This window comes from Neolamprologus brichardi, chromosome 9 (assembly GCF_056152115.1).
Source record: "Neolamprologus brichardi isolate AB-2024 chromosome 9, ASM5615211v1, whole genome shotgun sequence".
Lineage (NCBI taxonomy): Eukaryota > Metazoa > Chordata > Actinopteri > Cichliformes > Cichlidae > Neolamprologus > Neolamprologus brichardi.
In genome coordinates this window covers 30,985,657-31,008,333 of record NC_142112.1, presented here as the reverse complement: position 1 = coordinate 31,008,333, position 22,677 = coordinate 30,985,657, and the positions used below count along the sequence as shown (strand labels likewise).

General features: G+C 38.7%; 1 protein-coding gene across 4 annotated transcripts in view; it reads right to left on the bottom strand.

Annotated features, from left to right (window-relative positions):
* Nucleotides 1-22,677, bottom strand: part of LOC102784658 (A-type potassium channel modulatory protein DPP6-like) — a 252,396-nt gene that overhangs the window by 154,489 nt on the left and 75,230 nt on the right. The gene's annotated exons all lie outside the window — the stretch shown is intronic.

Genomic DNA, 22,677 nt, shown 5'->3' with positions numbered 1-22,677 from the left:
TACCCACACTGAAGAAAAGCCCTACTCCTGGGATCAGTGTGGAAAGGGTTTCAGTATGTCATCACATCTGAAGCGGATCCACACAGGAGAGAAGCCATACTATTGTGATGAGTGTGACAAGGGATTCAGTCAGTCATCACAACTGAAGACACATCAGCGAATCCACGCTTTAGAGAAACCGTACATCTGTCAAAAGTGTAGGAGGCATTTCAGGGACTCATCCGCTTTCAAACGTCATAAGAATACATGTAGACACACCCCCGGAACCTAAATGAGCATTTCCACAAATTTTTGTTCAAATATTTCATTAAACTATTAAAGTCTTACCAAGCATATTAAAATGTTCTAATTTCATTTTCAAATAAAAGCCAGTGACAGAGAAACGTTTCAGTACAGAGGGTGTATTTAACCAAATCTGGTTTGTTCAAAGAATTTCAAGCAATTGCTCTAACTGCATACAAAATACGTCACAACCACATAAACATAACTGCCAACAAACTAGATTTCCAAACTATTAGATAACTATTAGAACGATAGATAAAATCAGCAAAAAAGAAATAATTTTAGCATTACAATGTGTTTTGCTCTCTCATAACTTTTTCCAGATGCTGCAGACGTGATTAATCTGAGCAGAAGCTTATATAATAATAATAATTTTAGCCTTGTCAGGAACTCTCACAATGGCAGAGCCAATAAAATATGATAAATCTTCTTTTGATGTCCTTTGCAGTCATCATTAAATTGCCTGCATCCATAAGAGGTGAGGCTCTTCACATTCTCTATGAGCCGAGGAGATGCTCGCTATTGCAGGATAACTGCTTGTGCCCCTCAACTACATTAAATGATGAGAGTGGGTGTGTGCACAACTGCAATTGTTGCCCGCTTGGGAACTACTTGATCATAGTCATTAATGAAACCCCCCACACATTCACTCACAGCAATCAGATTTGCATCACCTGCCTACACATGAGCAAATGTTTAAAACAATATCAGTCATCATTGGAAAGCCCAGATATTAATAATGTTATGCAAGTAGATGTGTTAACACTTCAGATTTTGATTAGAATTTTGAATTTTTATAAGTGGCTCTCTTGAGGCTAATTGTGACACCAACAAAGCACACTTTAATCAGTTTGCAATATTTAATAAAATCCTTCAAACAGCAGTAAACACACTTATGCAAACCGAATGCTGTCTATAATACAAATGCTGTCCCAGTCAAGAAGAACAGAAAATATGCTTTTCAGCTTACGCCCAAAGTCTGCCACAAAACAACGTATGCAAAATGTGGCCTGTGGAGCTTAGCGGCATTCATTTTGGGAAGCACTGTAAATGCAAAACAGAACAGCGAGAAATATATCACTGAATGTCAGCTTTCTGCAAGAAACAGCCTGTAATTTATAATAAGCTGTATGCTAAATTGACTCAGTTAGGATTACAACCTGGAATCTAAAGCTTCACAAACCTCTGCTTACCAAGCAAGCTTACATGTTAGAACAGCTGGGATTAGTCTGTGTATAAAGGCTGGATCCCACACGGATGAGCGCTAACACTGTTTTATAGGTGAAAAACAAAGAGTATACATTCAAAGACTTCTTTTAGTGCCTGTGGTCTAAAATGCTGCCTGATTTGTTTGAATAAGATAGAGAATTAATGCGTGTGTGAGTGAGTAAACTTTGAGGACGTGCCATATGAATGCAGTTAATTTACCATTTAAAATGAATAATAGGGAAGCATTGGTTCACCTTCCGTGAAACTTTACAGCAAAGCTACGCAACGTTTGGCTGAGCAGGAGTCACTCTTGCTGTAATTACTGGATAATGCTTCATTGAATTTGTCTTCATTCTCTGGAGTCAGTTGCCTTAAGGACGCCACCATGCATGTCGCTGACTTTCGAAACTGCAGTGAAACAGCGGCAGCAAGTGAAGAAGAGCCCTGCAGTTGTCTCACAGACTGCATTGTCAGTTGCAGCCAACTGTAGCAAGCTAGCAGGCGCTGGCTGGCAGTCACCATAAGAAAAAGTGTCTGTATCAAATGAAGGCTGCAGTAGAGAAAACCATGGGTTTAATGAGTTGGAAAATTGTGTTTGATAGTTTATGATTTCAACAAGGAAACTTTTTTGGTTTGGTTTGATTGTTTTGCTTGCTTTTTAAGTTATCTTGTCCTTTCTGGATCTATTGCAAGGAAACACGTTACTTGTGTATCTCTGAAAAAAAAATCCTTTGTACCGTAGCAGCTACTTTTAGCTACTTGAGAGAGAAATAGAAAAAATAAAAATTAACAAGAACTAAAAAGTCACAAAGTAAATGTGAAAATCACAGATGTTCCTTTTCCCCAAACCCAAAAACACCTTCAGTACATTTTTGCTTGGAACAACCCCACCCCCAAAAGATGCCTCTTCTATCTTCTTTACATTGACATATAGGACATTACAGTATTCATCAGCAGTGTGTATATTTCAGACTTTTTCCAACTGCTGCTGGAGCTCCATTCAAGGCCTTCACCGGTCAGTGCAGTGCTGACAAACTGTGTCAGATAAACCGTGCAGGCTGCATTCTGCAGCTTCTATGTGGCTGACAGCCCCTGAAATGGATTACTAATGGATTAGATGGAGCCAAAAAGACAAACTACTGCATGGAGGAGAGAACACTAGGGAGGCCTCTACTTGTCTGTTTGACAAGAGAGAATGAGGGAGAGGGAAAATAAAGATAGGGCTTTAGTGAGAGAGAGAGAGAGAGAGAGAGGATACAGGGCACAGGAAGACAGGCAGGGATGGGCAGAGCAAGAAGAGAGCACCAGAGAGGGGAAGAGGAGGGGAAATGAATAGGAAACAATAGGAAAGTGACACTTTTGAAAGACTCATCGCTGTAAAGTGAATGCTCGGCTTAGTAGCTCTTGGGGAGAAAACCACTGGTATAGAAGTGGTAAGGTGGTTTACCCGACCATCCTGTTAGATGATGCTTAAGAAGTAATAGAGTGATGCTTGAGAAGGAATGCAACCACTGCAGCACAAATTGTCATTAATGTCTACATTTTATTTCCCGTCAGAGATCAGAGTGATTAGTGGGTTTGCAAGAAAAAAAAAAAAAAAGAAAGTTGCACATGTGCCTCTTTGGCCCTGTGTGTTTCATGCTTTCATTCATTGCTTCAGAAATTGTGCTGACACAAGCCAAACGCCTGTCACATGGGAGTGTCAGCAGTGTAATGATCCAACTCCTGCAGACTCAGGCTGCACAAAGCTCATTTACAAATCAAAGTCCCCTGAAACCACTTGTACCACACATAGAGGACACTATAACTAGTTAATAACTGTCTAATTTTAAGACTCCATGGCAAAGGATTTAAATGCAATATCACGCCACTAATTTGACCTTTGCAGAGAACCAAACCCTTAAAGCACAAGAGAATAGCTCTCTTATCTGCCTAATGTTATTCCTTAGTTACACCATCCCTTGGATATGCTTTGTATTAATGCCAAGCATTATCAAAACCACACCTTTGTATAATTATTTTAGACATTCCAGACTGAAATTGGCATGCATTTAATTTAGTATGAAAATTTAATCCTGCCTTTTTTTTATTGGCTTGATTATCTTATACTAGTCTAGTAATACTCTTGCCAGAAGGAGCCATTCTGCCAACTCTCCTTGGTGCTGTGTTCAAGGACGCTCCGATATCCAACATTTTAGAGTCAGATGCTAACAAGCACTGTAAGAAGCATTTATGCATCCTGATTTTGGAAAATGTCACGCTGGAGTTCAAATGTAATCACACAATGTGAAAAGAAGATTTTACATTTGTTAATTTCTAATATTAAAAATGCCTCAGTCTGGCCATCAACTTGCAATTTTCCTTGAGGGCAGGAGCTGCTTTGAGGAAAGAAATGTTATCTGTGCCAGAGAGCAGTGATAAGTATGTATTTATTGACAGGATTAAACTTGCATGACTAATATTTGTAACAGCAAAATACACTCCAACAATGGCCATTCAAGACAGTCTCAGAGGAAAATGGACAAGAAAGCTGTCAGGCTGCTGTGTCAAAATATGTGAATAGGTGTTGGGCAAACTGTTGGGCAAAAAAAAAAAAAAGAAGCTACATCAGCCTTCAGACTTTTTGGTGTGTTTTGTTGGTTTAGTTTGCATATTGTGTTGAGCCAAACTTGGGGAGTTGTACACAGGCTGTAACACAGACTGTTATAAGCGTGACCCCTGAGTGTAAAAGTCACAAATGTCACAAAGCAACCAATGGCTGACATGAAGAAAGGACTGAAAGCAGGAAGTTAAATAAAAGGATTTTAAACAGTACAACAAAAACTGCTACAAGCTAGTGGGAGGAAAACTAACTAATTAACAAAATAAGAAAACAAAGCAACACAAACAAAGCAAATGTGGTAGGCAAGAAGGAAAGCAAGGAAGACCCGATAAAGACAGGGTACAGCTGAATAGTCCAGGAAATTACCTCCCACCTCCTGTACCTAATGACTTTTCCTCGGCCTTAACAGCAGACTTCATGAGGTCAAAGAAAGATGTTAAGGAAAATCTATAAGAACTTAGGTAGAGGGCACTGCAGTTTGCAGAGACTGCACTTACACTAAACTCCTTAACAATCAGGAGGAAGGTGTCCTTCATATTGAAACTACTATGCCCTAAATATGGACTCCAAAATCTTGCCTCACTCCAAAGTGTTCTAATGTTATTTAATGAAGGTCATATAAATGACCATATTGAGTGAAAAATATTAATGCCAATGACAGGATCCAGTGTAATTTCTTTACTCCTTCTTGCTAAAGCTTTTTGCGACCATCGCTTATTTACTTATTTAGTTATCCAGCTTTAGGAGTGTGGTGGCTGGAGTCGATCCCAGCTGATCTGAAGTATTAATTAATGAAGGATGATCCGAAACTCTGGCAATACAACTGCTAACATTAATATTCCAGAGGGTCTTAATCCTGATTTGGAGAGACAACATCTGGACAAAAAGCCAATTTGATTGCAGCTGTTGGTTTAACAGGCCGCTCTTAAAAATTCAAAACAGATTGTGGCACTGTGGAACTGTAGGATGGCATTGTTACCATCCCTTTCACAAAGGGAGGTCCAGACTATCCTCTCCTAAAGGAGGTAATCAAGGAAGCACTTTCCTTAGAATTTAAAGAACTTGAACAGCTGTCATTATGGCCATTAAACAGATGGTTATGGGTCACTTTACTTAGTTAGGAACATTCCTAAAAACACAGAAAAACATGAAAAAGCAAAACGGAAAAAGGAAACCTAAAGTGACCTAAGAGCATGATAGCGCTGAGTGAATTGTCAGATCCTACCTACACCTGTACAGTCTTGTCTTGACATTTAAAGGGTTCACGTTCCTATTCCCAAAGGGTATTATTATTCCTAGTTGGAAGTGCCAGAAACTAGCTTAAGTTGGTGTCCGTACCTGCTTTCTCTAGTAATGCACCTAACCAAGTAGTTCCACAAGTCAGATACAGTTGCCAACCACAATCATTAACGGTACCAATAATGGCTCTCCCCTTAATGATCTGTGCACTTGGTGAATTGCTACATTTTTGCATTAAATATTGGAAAAATAGACTCCAAGGATCTGTTACTTTTATGGGCTAGAACATGATGACAGTACTGTCCCATTAAAAAAAATCTAATTATTATACACAAATTGGAACTTCTACTGATATGTTAAAAGCTGCCAAATGCCACTGTCAGTTAAAAAAAGATGAATTCACAGTTGTTCAACTGACATAAATAAGTAAAATATCGCCCAGCCCTAATGTGACATCTTCCTTGTTCTGCCAAAACAGCTCTGACCTCTGGTGTGCATGGACATGGCCATCTGGTGATGGGAAATTGGCACTGGATCCTTTGAGACCCACAACCTTCATACTTGATCAGATTGGAACCTGGAGAATTCAGAGGACAGGTCAACACCTGTGTCGTATTTTGCAGTCTGGGGAGGAAGGAAGGAGACACAGTCTTGCTGCAGAAGGCCACTACAGGCAGGGAATGTGGTTTCCATGTGGGCGTCTGCAGTATATTTAGGTAAGTGGTACGTGTCAAAGTAATATCAATATGAAAGCCAGTATCCAAAGTTTCCCAGCAGAACCATCCTCCGTAACATGTTTTGGACAGTTTATCAAGCTATGTAATAAGCTATCTATCTGCATCAGTCTTTTCCCAAACAGCATCAGGGAATCCTTCCTGGAAATTATTTCTACTTCTTTTATTCAATTTTTTTGCCCAGGCAGCTCCCCTTTAAGCCCATACATCTCTGAAGCCACAGAAAAGCAATATTCGTGGTTGAAAATAAAAACTAGCATTTTTTCCATCACCTTCGGTTCATATCTGAGAGCAATTCTTCACACACGTACAGGGAGGTGAATTTATCATGAGCAAAGTCACGGCCTCACAATGTGCAGTAAAGGCTGTATGGATTCAAAACAAACAAAAAGAGCTGAGGTCATTTGTTACAGACTGTGAGTCATAATATGTGTCCCTGCCGTCTGCATGCCACATGTAAGCACAGATATGAGCTGAGTGCCAGTAGGTGTAAATAACGTTATATTAATAGATTTCAAAGCGAGTGAGAGAAAGAGAGAGAAAGCGAAACCTAAAGGGGGGGAAAAAAATCAATTTTTGATAAAAAAGAAGAAATGCAAGATCTATGACTGCAAAATACAACATCATTGTGTCTGTGTGCCTATATGAGTAACACTATTACAGGATGTTTTTTCTCATTCGGATGAAATTGAATACAATTTAGGTGTATTTTCTCCACCGACATGCTTTTTTAAAAAAAAAAAAACAACTTTTTTCAAGCTTCTCTGATTTGTCAAACCAAAAAGGAGTACATTTGGGGAAACCCGCCCAAAAGCATAACTATGCATCCGGGTGTTTTTAGTTTATAATTCTTTAAAAATGAAACTCACTCCTGTCATCTGTCATTGGACAGAAGTGATACATCAGATACGTTCGTACTTATTTTGAGATTCTGAGGTGAGTTGCCGACCATATCCTGAACTTTTCTGACCATAAGAGCTGCTGTTTCTGCTGCAGTTAGCCTCTGTTAGCTGTAGTTAGCCTCTGTTAGCTGTAGTTAGCCTCCATTAGATGTAGTTAGCCTCTGTTAGCTGTAGTTAGCCTCCATTAGCTGTAGTTAGCCTCTGTTAGCTGTAGTTAGCCTCCGTTAGCTGACGCAAGTGGAACTTTCTTTGAAGTGGATCTAAAATTGTTGGACTTAATGAAGAAACTCACACAAAATGAGAGAATGTCAAAATGTTTATCGGAGGGAGAGTGTGACTTCTAGGACACTCAAGCCTAACATCAGCTGGTGTACTGTCAGCTTATAACCAGGTGTTCCTCTTGTTTAGCTGACTCATTGTCAAGAGACAGAAGAGTCCAATCTTTTGTCCAAAATGTCCAATCTGTAGATAATAAGTAATTGCTACAATATCAGGAATAAATAAACATTTTTATGAAGGTTTTCATGTGTAAGAACCCTAAGTTCAATTCAAGAGATGAGGCTTGAGATAAGGAGGAAGAGGTGGAAATGAGGGAGGAAGAGGAGAAAGACATAATAAAAAGGAAATGATAAAAATATACAAAACTGATGTACTAATGTTAAATTGTCATTTATAGTTTGAAGGTGCTATTAGTGATCTTTAAATCAAAAGTAACTTACTACATATGCGGCCACTCTCTAGCCACATATATAAAACAAGATTAGGTTTGAATTTGAACGTATTCCTTTAAAAAGCACAGTGCATATTAATGACCATATATCAATGTAAATGATATAGGTGGAATAGCAATGCACATCTTGGCCCCTATATTCACGAAAAGGATTAAATTGGCTAAACTTGGAAGCCATTTGCTGTGAAATCTGGGATTTGGAATTAGTTATGGGATGAGCAGTTTCTTCACAACTTAAATCAATTATGCACGCAGTCTTATACTCCCCATTCCTCTTCATTTGTTTTTGATGTAAAAAATATATTTATGGTCATGACTTTAAAATCTTCATATAAGGATTTTCTTAAACATCAATTGAAATTTTAAGATGAAATTAACTTCCAGAGCTAGAGCCTTAAAAAAGTGTGTCAGAGTTTATACAATGTGTGGTCTAAGTTATGCAACCAACAAACTAAAATGCTTAAGTTTACAGAAATTTGCCACAATTAAACTTTTTATACTATCTATGAGCAGAAATCAGCAAACTGCATGGCATTTTTCTGAGTTATGACTAAAACTTCTAAATTTCACAGCCGCTTCCTGCTTTATAAAACTTGACAGCAGTCAGAGCCCATTACATGTGGTAAATTTAAATCAGTTTAGGAAACCTGCACAATGGCAGTCTTGATAAATATGTCTGCCTCCAAAACAAGTACAGTTCGTACTTGTTTTGAAACTCTTCCCTGTTTATGCTGCATATTGTTTATACTCTTGTGTAATGCGCACAGTTGTCTTACCTTGTTTGTGTTGTTTATATTTAATCTGTTGTAACAGTGTTTATGCTCCCCTCTCTCCAGCTTTCACTTTACCTTACTAACTTTGTGGGTAAGAAAAATGGAAATGAATTCAGTATCGGAAACTTCTCAACCTTATTTCTTCACCTTAGGTGGATACAGCTTTCTACTTTGGCATTAGATGTCTTCTGGTAAACTAATTTGTAGGGATGTGGAGCTGTGTAGCTTTGTATTTCTAGTAAGTAATTATGCTTCTTAGACAAATAGCGAGGCTACTGAAAAGATTTTAAACCATAAAGATAATAGGCCCTTCAGGCGAAGACTGAGAGCCCGGCTTCTGAGCATAACAAGGTTGAAACACAGACATCCTAGTCAATGCAACTCATTTCAGCTCGGTCTGCACAGCCGTGACCTGAGCTCGTGTGTCACACAAGAGGCAAGGTTGCTGATGTAATGTTACGCTTCAGCTGGCCGAAGCCATTCGACGGGACAACGGGTCAAAAAGGCGAGCGGGGAGAAGAAGAAAAGAAGGAAATAGATCAGGGGAGGAAGAAAGGAAGGTGTGATGGTGATTGGGGGCTCAGTTCTATTCAGGAAATCTCAACAGGTCAGTGGAAAGGAAAGGAAAGCAATTTCAGTTTGTGATGAACTCTGGAAACAACCCTGGCACTGTAATGGATCAAAGGACAAATATAACCTGGATGAGCAGAAACTTAGTTTGTTAACTAACACTACATGTCAGTGGGATTTTTTCCTTCTTTTTTTTTCTTTGCAGTGGACCATCATTTTGAAAACAACATGAGGCAAGGCTGTTTTAAAATCTGACTGAATAATGGTAGTATTATTTTTGAGCTCAAGTGCTCTCACCGCTGGGTGTTGGCTGTTATTTCAGATTCCGCAGCATGTGTGCAAAATATTGAGAAATCTACTTAAAGTACTGAATGAAATGCACCAGATGAGTCAAATTTAATTGGTTGATTATGAGAGCTAAAATTTGTCCTTGACAACAAAAATGAATCCATAAAAATAGAAAGGCAGGGGGCACAAAGCTGATTGCAACAGTCGTGCTCATTTCAGAGGGAAAGATAACTATATGAAAATTCAAATAAGGGAATTTGAACTGCAAAATTTGGATCACATGGAAATAACTGTGCAGCATACAACCCTTTCTCACAACGTCTTGCGCCCTCATCAGTGAAGTTTAAATCGTTCCCTGTCTGTATATAATCTCGACATTTTGTCTCTTCAGACGGCCCGCATTAATAATGCACAATCGCTCTTCCCTCTCACAGATGAACGCAGAGCTGCCATGTTCAACTCGAAGCAACCCAACAATCAGAGACATGTCATTTCCTATTCCCAACCCACCTCTGAACTGAGAGATAAACTGCAGCCCTTCTTCACGTTTTTTTTTCTTTTTTTTTTCTATCAAAGAACAATATGTCAGAGCACCCCGTGAGATTTCAGTGCTTATGGTTGGGGTGGTTAAAAGCGCTTCAGCCGGGAAACATCTTGCAGAGTGGATCCAACTGAAAAAGCAAAGTTTAGAAGAGACAACAGAAACCAGTTTTTTTCTTCTTTTTTCTGTGGAATGTGCAGGAATAACAGCAGCACAGAGGCATGCTTTGTTGAGTTGTGGGTGGATGTGTTGTGTTGATGTGTAAACCTGTGTTTCTGTCACCAGTCATTACAAAGAAACCCCTCTATGGTGTGTCTTCTGCAGTAATGATCTGTTTATGTGCTGATTAAACGCCCTGCGTCACATTTGCTGTATGACATCTAACACTAATTCTAATTCTTTACTAATTTTGAGTGGCAGATTTCAAAAACAACACCCGTTTTGTTCTATCGCTCACATTTTTTCTCACAAGAGGCAATTGTAAACATGATTTAATGGAAAAGAAAAGGAGCTAACAGTAGTACAGAAGGAGGCCCAGAAACCCTTTTATGAATGCTACTTCTGTTGAGTCAATATTTATGGATACAGTTCCAAAAATTAATGATTGATTACCCTAATCTGTCATCAGCAGTGAGACCTACAGTATATCATATTCAGCTTAAGTAAATTAGGGGAAGGTAGAAAAGAGTCTGAGGATGTTTTGTTTCCGCATGGACACCATTCTAGTGATGGGGATTTTGAAGATTCTTCTTCTAGTACCTCATCTGTCAACCACTTATTCACTCAGCTAGAGTTAAATGACTGAGTATAAGATTTGGATCTGTCAAAGGAAGCGGCTGAGTTGCTTGGATCTAGGCTCACTGAGAAAAACCTGCTGATACCTACTTTTCTTTTTATAGGCATCATGAGAAAGGACCCATTCCATTCTTTGAAATGGATGACGGCTTTGTCTATTGGGAAGGTCTTTTGGGTGGAATGGGTTGTGAGCATAATGTCGAGGCTTTTCCCTGACAGCTCAAAAACCAGCCTTGCTATCTGGAAAATAATTTCATCTTCTTGATGCAGGATTGTGTTATTATCAGCTTTTTAAAAATGTCAACTGACAAACTAGCCATTTACTGACAATTTGCCACCTTATTACCTTAATCTCAACACACACTAAGCATAAACCAGTGCTGTAAACTAGATTCTGCAGCTCATCGGTGTCATGTTGCAGAAAGACATCCAGACAGATGAGTTATATGATTGTGAAATGTGATTACTCAGGTCTCAAAACCTATAACACTAAACAACCAAAGCCTCTTTTCATAGTATGAGACCTCAGCATCCAGTTAGAATTTCCAAAGCACTTTAGTATCATTTTTGCTTTGCTGATATCAATCTGCAACCAACCACAATTTTATTATGCATTATTCTGCCAATGATTTTGTGTGTGCATCTGTTATATGCATATGTGATGAACCTTAATCCAATGCCATCATATTTAATAAGGAAACATCTCAGAAGCTGAAGCCAGATAAGTGTTGGCATATTTGCTTATTTGAAAATAAACAGCTTGTCACGAACATAAAAATGCACTTATCAAATTAATCCATTTTTATCTACTGCCAGTAGTTAATCAGTTGAATTTTATTCACTTCCTATCACACATTTCCCAGAATAACTTTCAGCAACATTACTCTAGTTACAAGCATAGACATAAAAGATGAGCATAGTTTCAGGTTAAAGCCTTAAAGCTAGCTTCTTTTTAATGGCCATAAAGAAAGATTATCCACGATGGGCTCATTAGCTAAAGCTATAGCTATTTTTATACTTTCTATGGCTTTGCAGCACTGTAAAGTCAAAGATGTCAACAACAGAGATCTGTGGATACCAGTATCAATGTCGAAAGGAAAGATATGGTTAGTAGCCAATGGGATAAACATTTAAGTCATTTATTCCCTTTCCATGCTAGATAAACAAAAAGACATCTTAAGTTTAAAAAAATGATAATTTTTAAGTCAGTTCCTCACCGTGCAATCTGTAAAAATTTCAAGCAACTCAGCTACTAATCAAAAGGTTGGTGGATGGATCCCTACTCTACCTTTCCATATCTCAAAGAATCCTTGGGCAATGACTTGCCTCTGATGCAATCATTGGATTGTGTATGTGTGTAAATGTTAAATAAAAAATATTAGGTATGGATAAAAGCTTTGTGTGAATATGAGTGTGAGATTAGGTGAACATGACTTCTAGCAAAAAGTGCTTTGAGTGCTGAAATTGAGCAGAAAGCTAAAATAGTACCGATAATAGTCTGTTTACTTCTCAGTGTAGATTTCTGCATAATCATTTTTTTCATGTGTGCTGGAATTCTGGAAGATTTTAGGTTTCTTTAAGCTGAATGACAAATAGGTTAAAGCAGTGATTCCAAACATTTGGTGCAGAGCCCCCTTGTGGGCTGGGAAGGCAATGCAGATGGGCTGCAGTAATAACATGTCTGTGAAGGTTCTCAGTCATCCAGGTCATCGTTGTCAAAGGAGCTTGCAAAGAAATGCGTCTGGACTTCTTTAAGTTGCTTGAAGACGTTTCACCTCTGATCCGAGAAGGTGTTCTGTTCTGTTCGAACTGAAGAAGCTTCTCGGATGAGAGGTGAAACGTCTTCAAGCAACTTAAAGAAGTCCAGACGCTTTTCTTTGCAAGCTCCTTAGACTGCAGTAATAACAGAAATTCTGCTTGAAATTACTCAAAAGTAATTACAGTTACATATTTGTACAAATATATTTATGTAAAAATTGAGTTAACATTTATGATTTAACACTTTTCTGAAATGTACTGGTTTTGTATTGATGTTTGGGTCCCAGTGGCAGGTGGGTCACACATTGGCCTTAAGATTTTGTATGTGACTGGGTACCATTCCAATAATTTAATCCAATTGGATTAAAGTGAAGATTTAAGAAGGCTGCTGATGCTAACACCTAACTGTGGTGTGGATTTATAGCAAACAGCAAACAGGAAAGTGCATCCTATTGCCTCAGAATGTTACCCTGTGTCAGCTGGGATTGGCTCCTGCCACTCTGTGACTAAGTGGGTTAAGCAATTTTGTTATGCAATCAGCATAACACAGATGTAAAATGTTAAGGGACTGACACACACAAAACACACGTTTGATGAATATAAACCTGAATATCAGCAGTGAATGAAAAAGTTTTTAAAAAGGGCCAAGTTGCCATAGCTTTTGCACAATGACGAGAGCAAACATTAGCAGTAACAGTAAACCTTAAACAGAACCAGTCATCAAAAAGTAGACAGTCTGTCAGTTCAGCTGTACTTATCAGGCCTCTCTCGAATAGGCCGGGTCATATGCTCCCTACATTGTCTCCTGGGAACGCTATTCATCTTTTATTACATAACATACTTGTCAATTATCCACCTCTGGTTCTGATCAAGTCTTTCTCTTTTGGCCTCTTTGCCTTTAAGGCAAAATGCTTCATCTTGTCTGTGGCTCTGCATTCCTCTCTCTGTCCCTCTGTGTCTGTACTTTCTTTTCATCATTCTTCATCATTGGTATCATTGATTTAACCTCACTTTGTATAACTGGCCTTCAGTCCCTGCAGAGCCTGCTTTCAGAACAATACACATTTCAGCCTTTGCCTAAGATATTGCACCTCATTCCTAGATAGGAACAGGACAGCCTCTAGTGGTGCATCAGTGGTACTTCAACTTCATCTGACCTTTTCTTTACAAAGCTCAAAGACAGAGAGACACTGACACATTCAGATCCATAGACGCTCTTATCATTTACCTCAAGGTGTGGTAAAGAAACTGACACTATAAAAAATTATATAAAAATATGCTCTACAGATTGCTTTGATTCACAGTGTCCTGTAACTTATAGTATTTTGGATTAAATCACATGGAACAGAAGCATCAATACACATTAGGACCACATCTAAATGCTGAACCAAACCTGCAGAGGTAAACACATTCGGCTAAATATAGACGTGTGGTGCAAACACTTCTGGGAGCAAACTTCTAAGCAAATAAGAGTGGACAAATGGCATCATATAACAGCAAAGTCCCACATGGAGATGAGTTTGATGTCCAACATCAGTCACTCTTTAACATGCTTGCTGTTTGCAGATTGCTGCAGAGCTATGTGCCTCTCTGCTGTTTTCTCCCTAATCTTAGAAATACTGTGTCCAGTCATAAATAATGACTAAATCAGCACTCCAGTTTTCTGACCCATAAAAGTGAAACGCAGCGCAGCTCCTAAGCCCTGTGCTTGTGTGTTTGTGTGTGCGTTTGTGCAGAGCTTTGTGTATGTGTCAGAGAGATGGATAGGGCGGAAAGGAGTTCTGCTTGAAGCCCAGTGGAGAAACATTTTGTTGAATGCCTCCCTGTCTTTTTCCTCCTCCTCCTCACCGTTGTGCCTGTCTCTCCCCACAGTGAAAATGCCTCGTGAAGAGGCCGGATATGAATTCATTTTACGCTGAGATGAAGTCAGTAATTTAGTAATGCCCACCATCTGTTATCGTCAGCTAGCTGCCAGACAAGCAGGGGCAACACAAAGAGAAATGCAGCACAAGCTGGAGAGTTGCAGATGTCAACAGTGAGAAACATGATGCCACCTTGCTATTGATGAACAGCCCTTTTTAGAGTCCTCTGTACTCTGTTTACTGAGCGGCAGCTTCTCTATTCCCCCCAAAATATAGCTTCGGACAGATATGACAAAAGCCGAACAGTGATAGGGAAGACAGCAGATTTTTTCCCCTGGTTCAAGGATTGCTATTATTTTTGGGGAGCAGCTTAGCTTTCAAAAAGGACAAATTTGATTCTGACATTATTTTGCCCTTCAGTGAGTTGTACAGGATTATCTCATGTTGTTGCCCTTCCTCTGTGCATGTTTAATCTCTGTTAGAGGTTTAAAGAGAAAGCCGAGGGATTCAGCTTTTCTGCTTTTTCTTACATTTTACCTGTTCGCATAATTATTTGAGTGCTTTGCTATACATTATACATACGCACAAATGTATATACCAGTGTTTATGTATAGCAGTTCATAAAGGTTTACTTCCAATTTTAAGCTGCCGACCATGGTCGCTTATGCACAAGCCGTAACCTATAAGACTGAAAATTAAACTGCATTTCTTTCTAATGGGGATTCGAAAGGATCTAAGGAACATCCTCATTGCTTCAGTAGTGCTGCTAATCAAATGCACTTGATTAACTGATAAGCACCGAAAGCCTTTTTGCTCCGGGAAAAAAAAAAAAATGGCAGCACGGCTTAGGTTTGGAAACTTGCATCTGAACAAACCACAAGACGTCTGGAACAATGTTTTTTTTTGGACAGACAAGACCAAAGTTGGGATCTTTGACTATAATGCACAGTGATAACCAAACACTGCATATCAGCACCGACACCTCATATCAACTGTCAAGCACAGTATAGGAGTGGTGATGATTTTGTGTGATTTTACAACCACAGGACCTGCATTCAATCACTCAACCATGAACGTCTCTGTATATCAAAAGTATTCTAGTGTCAAACGTGAAGCCATCTGTCTTACGGTGAAAGCTTGGCTGAAAGTGGGTCATTTAACAGGACAATGATCTCTATAAGAGCAACAAATCTAAAACAGAATTACTGAAAAAGAAAAGAATCATGGTGTTGCAATGACCCAGGTCAAAGCCCAGACCTCATCCAGATGCAGCATTAAGAGAGCTGCACAACGAATGTCTGACAACCTTTTATAATCTACTGAAATAATGAGGTGCACTTACTTTTTCAACATGACTGCAAAGCTGTTGTGAATTTTACATCACTCGCTAGTTTAAGTTATTTTGTTTGCGTTGTTAGGCAGGTAATAGGTGGATACTACATGGAGTATATACCCAGACTATCTACTAAGGATCACCAATTTTTAATGCAATTATTGGAAAATTAACAGCATTAAAAGCATATCCAAGTATCTACTGTAGTGTTCCAGTGAAGGTCTACAATTCTATCTGTATGTTAGCACAAATAACAAACTAGCTGTCTGTATAATGCATACACAGTATATGCATGATCAGTACTAATCACTAAGCATGCTAATGTTAGCTGATAATTTAGCCTCCTCACTCTTGTCCATGACACAGACAGACAGACACACAATATTAAGGGTGACATCAGGGTGGCTAAGTCCATATTTTATATACAGTCTATTATGTTTCCTGAAGAATGACAACAAATACACCGCCACAGCCACCACTATAATGTGTACCTGATTGCTTATCAAGGGCTTCTGAACAATAAATAAGCCATACTACCATTTTCCAGTCTGCTGGCTGCATAATTTATCATTGGTGCACATGCTTCTGTCATGTTTGCTCAACAATAAGTGTTTGGGGGGGGGGGGGGGGGGGGGGAAGTGTTTGAGGACTTGCTGATGAAAAAGAAATTAGCTAGATGAGGAAACAGAGCTGGAGGTCAAATGGGCTTGTCACTGATATTTAGACTTGACAGTAATCAAGAAAAGCAATTGTTGACTGTAGACAAGCAGGAACAATTAAATCTGCTTTTTTTTTGATTGGACAAGGATTTGTGACAAGTGTTTCCGTGTCTTTCATTCTATCATTTGTCTTTGCGAGGATATACTGCAGAAATCTAAAAAGCACTCCGAAACTGTAAACATTCTCACTCAGTCGCATTACAAATGCACACACGCACAAAGATCTCCAGATGCAACCATGAATCGAGTGTGTAGACTGATGACTCTATCCTTCAAGTGCCATTATTGATCACTCACTGACTGTTAACTAATCAACACAAAAGAAGGCGAACTCTGCCAAACACTGTTTCTGTAATGAGACAGAATGAGGCGAGCCGTGGTTCATTATTCTACACTAATTAAGACCAGTTCTCTGGGAATACAAGACAGTTTCTACCTTTATATGCATGCATTTAAGAGGTTACTACTTGGCCATAGCTACTTACATGTACTGTTCTCTTTATCAAATTAACCACAGTGCAGAGCATTGCCGTTTACTTCACGTTACAACTACAAACTGAAACTAAGTTATGTTCCAGAGAGTCTCCTACATTCTTGTAAGAGCCACCAGGTTGTGATCTTTGTGGTTGCAAAAAAGAGAATTAAGAAGCCTTGACAGGCTTGATCAATCACTTTCTTGAAATCACTCACGTGGGGTCTTACTAAATAACATATTAAATATGTTTTGTAAATATTGGTCATACTGGATACTTTTCCTTTCTAAATTTCAGAATGGAGGCTTATCCAGGGTATGCTAATTGGCTAATGGGTGGTGACTGACAAGCTACATCTGTCCTTTATGCCATATCTGATGTTCACATTACCATTTTGCTCTGTAGGGGTACAATGCTAATCAAATACAAGTTTGACTCTCTCTATAGAGGCAGACGTTTTGGCAGTTTGCTAGTCTGGAACATTGAAATATGTTTTAACCACAATACCAGTCTTCTCGGCAAGTTGCTCTTCAATTTCTTGCAGTTTCTGCAAGCTTGCACGATGAGATCTTAGGTTGAATTTGGGACAAGACCTCAGACTCTACAAGCCTCAGTTAGCATGTTAAATGCTAAGGTTCATGGCAGTACAAGACTGAACAAGTATGTCTTGTTTGGAAAGGTTGCCAGTAGAAAGCCTCTTCTTTTTAAAAAGGACATGAGAGCATGACTAAGGTTTGCAAATTACATGGGGACAAACCACAAGAATCTTATAACAATGTCCTTTGGACAGACAAAACAGACATAATGCATCGTGGGAGATTTGGTGAAACCCAAAGAAAGAATATCAACTCAACACTTCATATCAACTTCCAAGCACAGTGGTGGAGAGGTGATGATTTTGACTTATTTTGCAGCCACAGCACAAGAGTCATTAAATCGACCGTGGATTCCTCTGTATACCAAAGCATGCTATAGTCAAATGTGAGGCCATATTTAAAACAGCAAAAAACTGTCACAATCAGCAGGGCTGACTGTGTGTAGAGTGAAGGGTGGACCCAAATGCAGACGAAAACAAAATGTGAAACATGACTTGAATAACAGAAAATGAGCCGTTTATTGAGGCTAGCAAAATAACTGTAAACAAAAGGCAAAGCTAACAATAAACTAAACTGGGTGAGCTAAATTAACTAAAAACCTACAACAGGAACATGGACTTGCCATGAGGAAACTTGACACATCTTCTTGGCTTGAAAACAAAGCAGACGATCTGACAATGACACACTGAAAACAGAGGACTTAAATACACAGGAGGTGATTAGGGGAAGTGGGAACACATGGAGGAACAGCTGACTGACATGAGCCTAATGACAAGACAGGGGAAGTGAAACTAAATACAATAATATAAAACAGGAAACACTGAAACTAGACATGACGACAAGCTTAACAGACCTAACACGTGATGAACGATACAAGAACTTAAACATAGAAACCGAGGAAACAATAAATAATAACTGCTTTTCCTTAACTAAAGCTAAATAGGAATGACACAAACTAATCACAAATCTAAAATGAGACAAATACACTCAGAGCGCTGGGTCAGAGACCCAGCCTGTGACAAAAACTGGCCCAAATTAGATCATTAAACAAAGCTGTGACCCCAAGTACAGAATTTGTGGATAAGTGGTTAATCTGAAAACAGTGGTGCTCGGCACTTGCCAGGTACAGTACAATATCAAATAGATTATCAATAACTGAGTACTGGTCCAAGTGAGCTTTATCAAATAAGCATTCATGCTGCTTCTATTAATATACCATGACCTACATAAATGTACCTTGTGAAATATATACCTAACCAAATCGGACACAGGGTTTTGTTTGTTCAAATTCATCATTTAATATACAGTAAACAGTATTGTCAGAGTATGAAGATAGTCAAAAATATGACATGCTGCAGGATTTAACATAGTAGCAAGGGATTTAGATAACATGAGAGAAGCCTAATCAAAGTCATGAATATGCTGAATTCAAAGCAATATAGAAAAGATTACAATTATGAGAATGGTAGTGTAAAAAATAAACTAAATCTGTTTGCCCAGTGTGGGGAAAAATGATTCCCATGACTTATTTAGAGAACTATTATACTCCAGAGTAACCTCCGCATCTGCTGACACGGTGAAAAAATAAGATATAAAAAGCACATTCTTTAATACAGAGTATATTTACTGCTTCATTTTTTACTGTTTTTCATCATTATTATTCGTGTTATCGTAAAAATGAAATCTGATATTGGTCAGCTTATTAAAAGGGCATTTCAGGGCTCGGTTGTCTCATAATCCATACCCTGAAAAATATCCTCATTTTGTCCGCATGTGCGTGTGTGATAAAGAAAGGGGGAGAGAACTGGTGTGTGTGTGTGTGCGTTAATGTGCAGTTGTGGATTTATCCCTTCTCCCCCCCTCCTCATCCCTCTTAATGCAAAGTGCAGGCGCAAAGCCATTAGACGGCAGAACAAGTGAGATGAGTTAGGAGATGGTAAAAAAAAGTAGAACTGTGGGACTGTGTGCCTCCCAACACTCACACATATATCACACAAAAACGCCCGCGTGTCTCGGTTTGCTAGAGGTCTAAATCTTCGCCAGATCTCTCTCGAGTCTCATTACGATTGTGCTGATTGTAGTGGACACGGGCAAACAAAGACGAGGTGTTTACTTGTGTAATGGGGCCTGCTGAGGAAAAAAAACAAAATCACACCACGGGGATGAGACTTTGATAGAAAAACACAAAGATCCATTTCTACTTTTCGCAGGTTTAAATGCCATTGGAGGACATATCTAAGTAATGAGGCTGAAATAGGATCAAGTGGGAACCCAAAGGCTTTGCATGTAATCAGGCTTCCACTGGACTAACAGAGGGTGAAAGGCTACACAATACTGGAAGATTGAACTTTTCATATTTCTGCTTTTCCATAGTTGAGATCTGCTGAGTATTAGCAGATGACAGTTGAAGTTACTTCAACATTAAAACTGATCTCCCGTATATATCCCGAGGGCATATTGCAGATAGCATAGGTTTGCATAGAGAAAGCTTTGCGAGGAGAAAAAAACCCCAAACATGTTTGATTAGATTGTAATGAGTTGTTCCACCAGCCTGCAATCGTTATCAGAGGGGATTTCAGACTAAGATCACTATCAAATATATTGACAGAGAAGGATTTAGCCCACAGTAGAGAGTAAGTCAAGCTCATGCCAAACAAAAGCGATAATGAGTTGTTTAAATGCATTGTCTCTGCGAGGGAGACTAATTCCTATGTATGGAGTCCTCATAGTGAGAACAAACACTGATCAGCAACTTATTATACAACTAGGAGTATATATAAGCAATCTAATATGATAATATTGTGATTCAATAATTCTGTTGGTACTAATTAGTGGCTGTAGTACCACAACTATGAACTAATTCTGTGATAAATCTAGCGTGTCTCATTTATACAGTATCTGTCTATCTATAATCTATCATGCAGCATGTCCGAGGGCTAAAACTATATATTCTCACATTATAATACCATAGTAGCTAAAAATTCTCTCATCATAGTGGCGGAAGACAACAAAATGTATTCGCTCTAAAACACTGCACTGGATATGGTGCTTGATTTATTGGATGCTACTTTTAAAGTGCCTTGTTTATTTCAATCCAGTGGATTTATGTGACATCCAATTCAGGATGAGCAGTGAGGTCGGAGCATAATCTGGCTGTCATAGTGTGAAATGTGGGGTACAGCATGGACAGGTTGCCAGTCTGTCTTTAGACTGTAGGAAGAAATGAAAGTACCCGGGAAAGAAGCCACACAAGCATGAGAAGAACATGCAAATTCCACAATGCAAGGCTTCCCTCGTAGGTACTGGGCTCAAATTTAAGCCAGTATAAAAAGAGTCGCACAGAAAGTGCAGTGTAAGGGTGGAGCAGCAGAGGAGGAGAAAATGCTGGGTAAAGTTTTGAAGTGGCAGGGCTGAGCTGTGTGGTGGCGCTGTGGGGAGCCCGAGTCACTGGATGAGCTCTTCATCCCAGTGGGCTTTAGTTCTCATCCACACAGCATGATGTAAATGTCACCTCCACCAGACTCACTTATTAAGGCCACGCAGCTGGAGAGACGCCGAAGCTTGGACTGACATTCAAAATGTGCTCTAGTCAGAAGCAATATAAGAGTACTGTTTAGATATGAGTTTAAATAGTAGGAGCACTTAAAAACTGAACCAGTGAAAACACTGTTTTCCCCCCTGCCACGATCACTGAACAGGCCTGTATTCAGAATTCTTTCTTGTGCAGTATCACACAGCATGCTCTCAGGTGGATATATATGGACTATACATCACTGTTTATATTGATTTCAGATCATGTTCGAGTTCCCTGCACCAACAAACATAAAGACATGACCACCAGTCAATAAATCAACCTCATGTTATATTCATGCAAAGCTCAACCACCGTTTTACCTCCTGCACCTCTACAACATTAGAATCTGCAGCAAGACAGTTAGCTGGATAAAACTGAAAAACAATAGAAACACACCAAAAAAAATAAATAAAAATGCTTGATCCAGACCCCTGCATGAACACGACATGGATCATATGCAGATTGGTACCAACTTATTCAGCAACTTCAAAACACCGAATGAGTTTCTCTCAAGTACTTTCAGAGACTTTTAGAATCAATGCTGAGGGGCAATGAAGCTGTTCTGGTGGCACGTCACGACCCAGCACCTTACTAACACAACTTATACTCTTTGTCACCAGTCTGTACATGCGTATGTATAATTCCAATGTGAAAGTTCCAAAACTAAATATACCAAAACCTAGTTGGTTTCATTGTTTAACAGACCAAATCTCTCCATCTTTAAAGTTAGCCATATCTCAAATACATGGGGATTAAAGGCATGCTTCTTTATTGTCACCTTAGAGTAAAAATAAATAAATAAATTTTACCACCTTGCATGTTTTAATTTCAAATACCAGGGTTGAGAGATGACTACACAGGCCTGTGTGTTGAAAGAAAAGAAAACAGAAAAGTTATGGTTTTTTAAACTATCTTAAAGCACCACTAACTCTGATGCAGCCATATTCCAAATTGGGCTTATGAAGGTGTATAGGTTGTATCCTGCAGTTGACATACAGTTAGACAGGGGAAATAACTAGAAATTTATCAGGCAAGAAAGTATCACTTAAAGAAAGTGAAAACATTTTTGCATTTTCAGTTTAACTAAAAATCGAAACAAAACAATGTTGTCAAGATTTCAGCCATTAAAGCAAACATAAGATTTGACTTCAAAATCTGGACTAACCTTGATTTCAAAGTCTGAAGATGTTCAAACCATTCACAACTCTAGACTAAAGTATGTCCTTCTTTGTCTTTTAATAGAGTCACTTTCATTTTGGCAAATTGCTTTTTGACAAATTGTGGATTCTCCATTAACAGCTTTACTTTTGCCACCTGACCGCAGCTGCTATATTTTAATTCTTATTCTAAAAGGGTATACGATTAAAAAAATTAGCAATAAAGTACCATTTTTTAACCACATCCTTTTGTGACAGAAGATCAGTTCCTTTATTAAATGGGAATATTTGTTTTATAAAACTTTATTTATTTTTTTTATAAACTGACCCACTTGCAGTATATTTGTGCCCCTGTTTGTTCATTTTATTTACCTGTTTCATGTGAAAACAATTATATTTTTAAATCAAGAAAAATAAAATCAAATGTTTCTTTATGTTTCTAAAATGTGTGAATAATTTTCATACTATATGTTTTGTATCTGTTTAACGGTGATGTGGTCCACCTCAGTTCACGTTAAGTTTATAATTTTAAGTGCAAAGA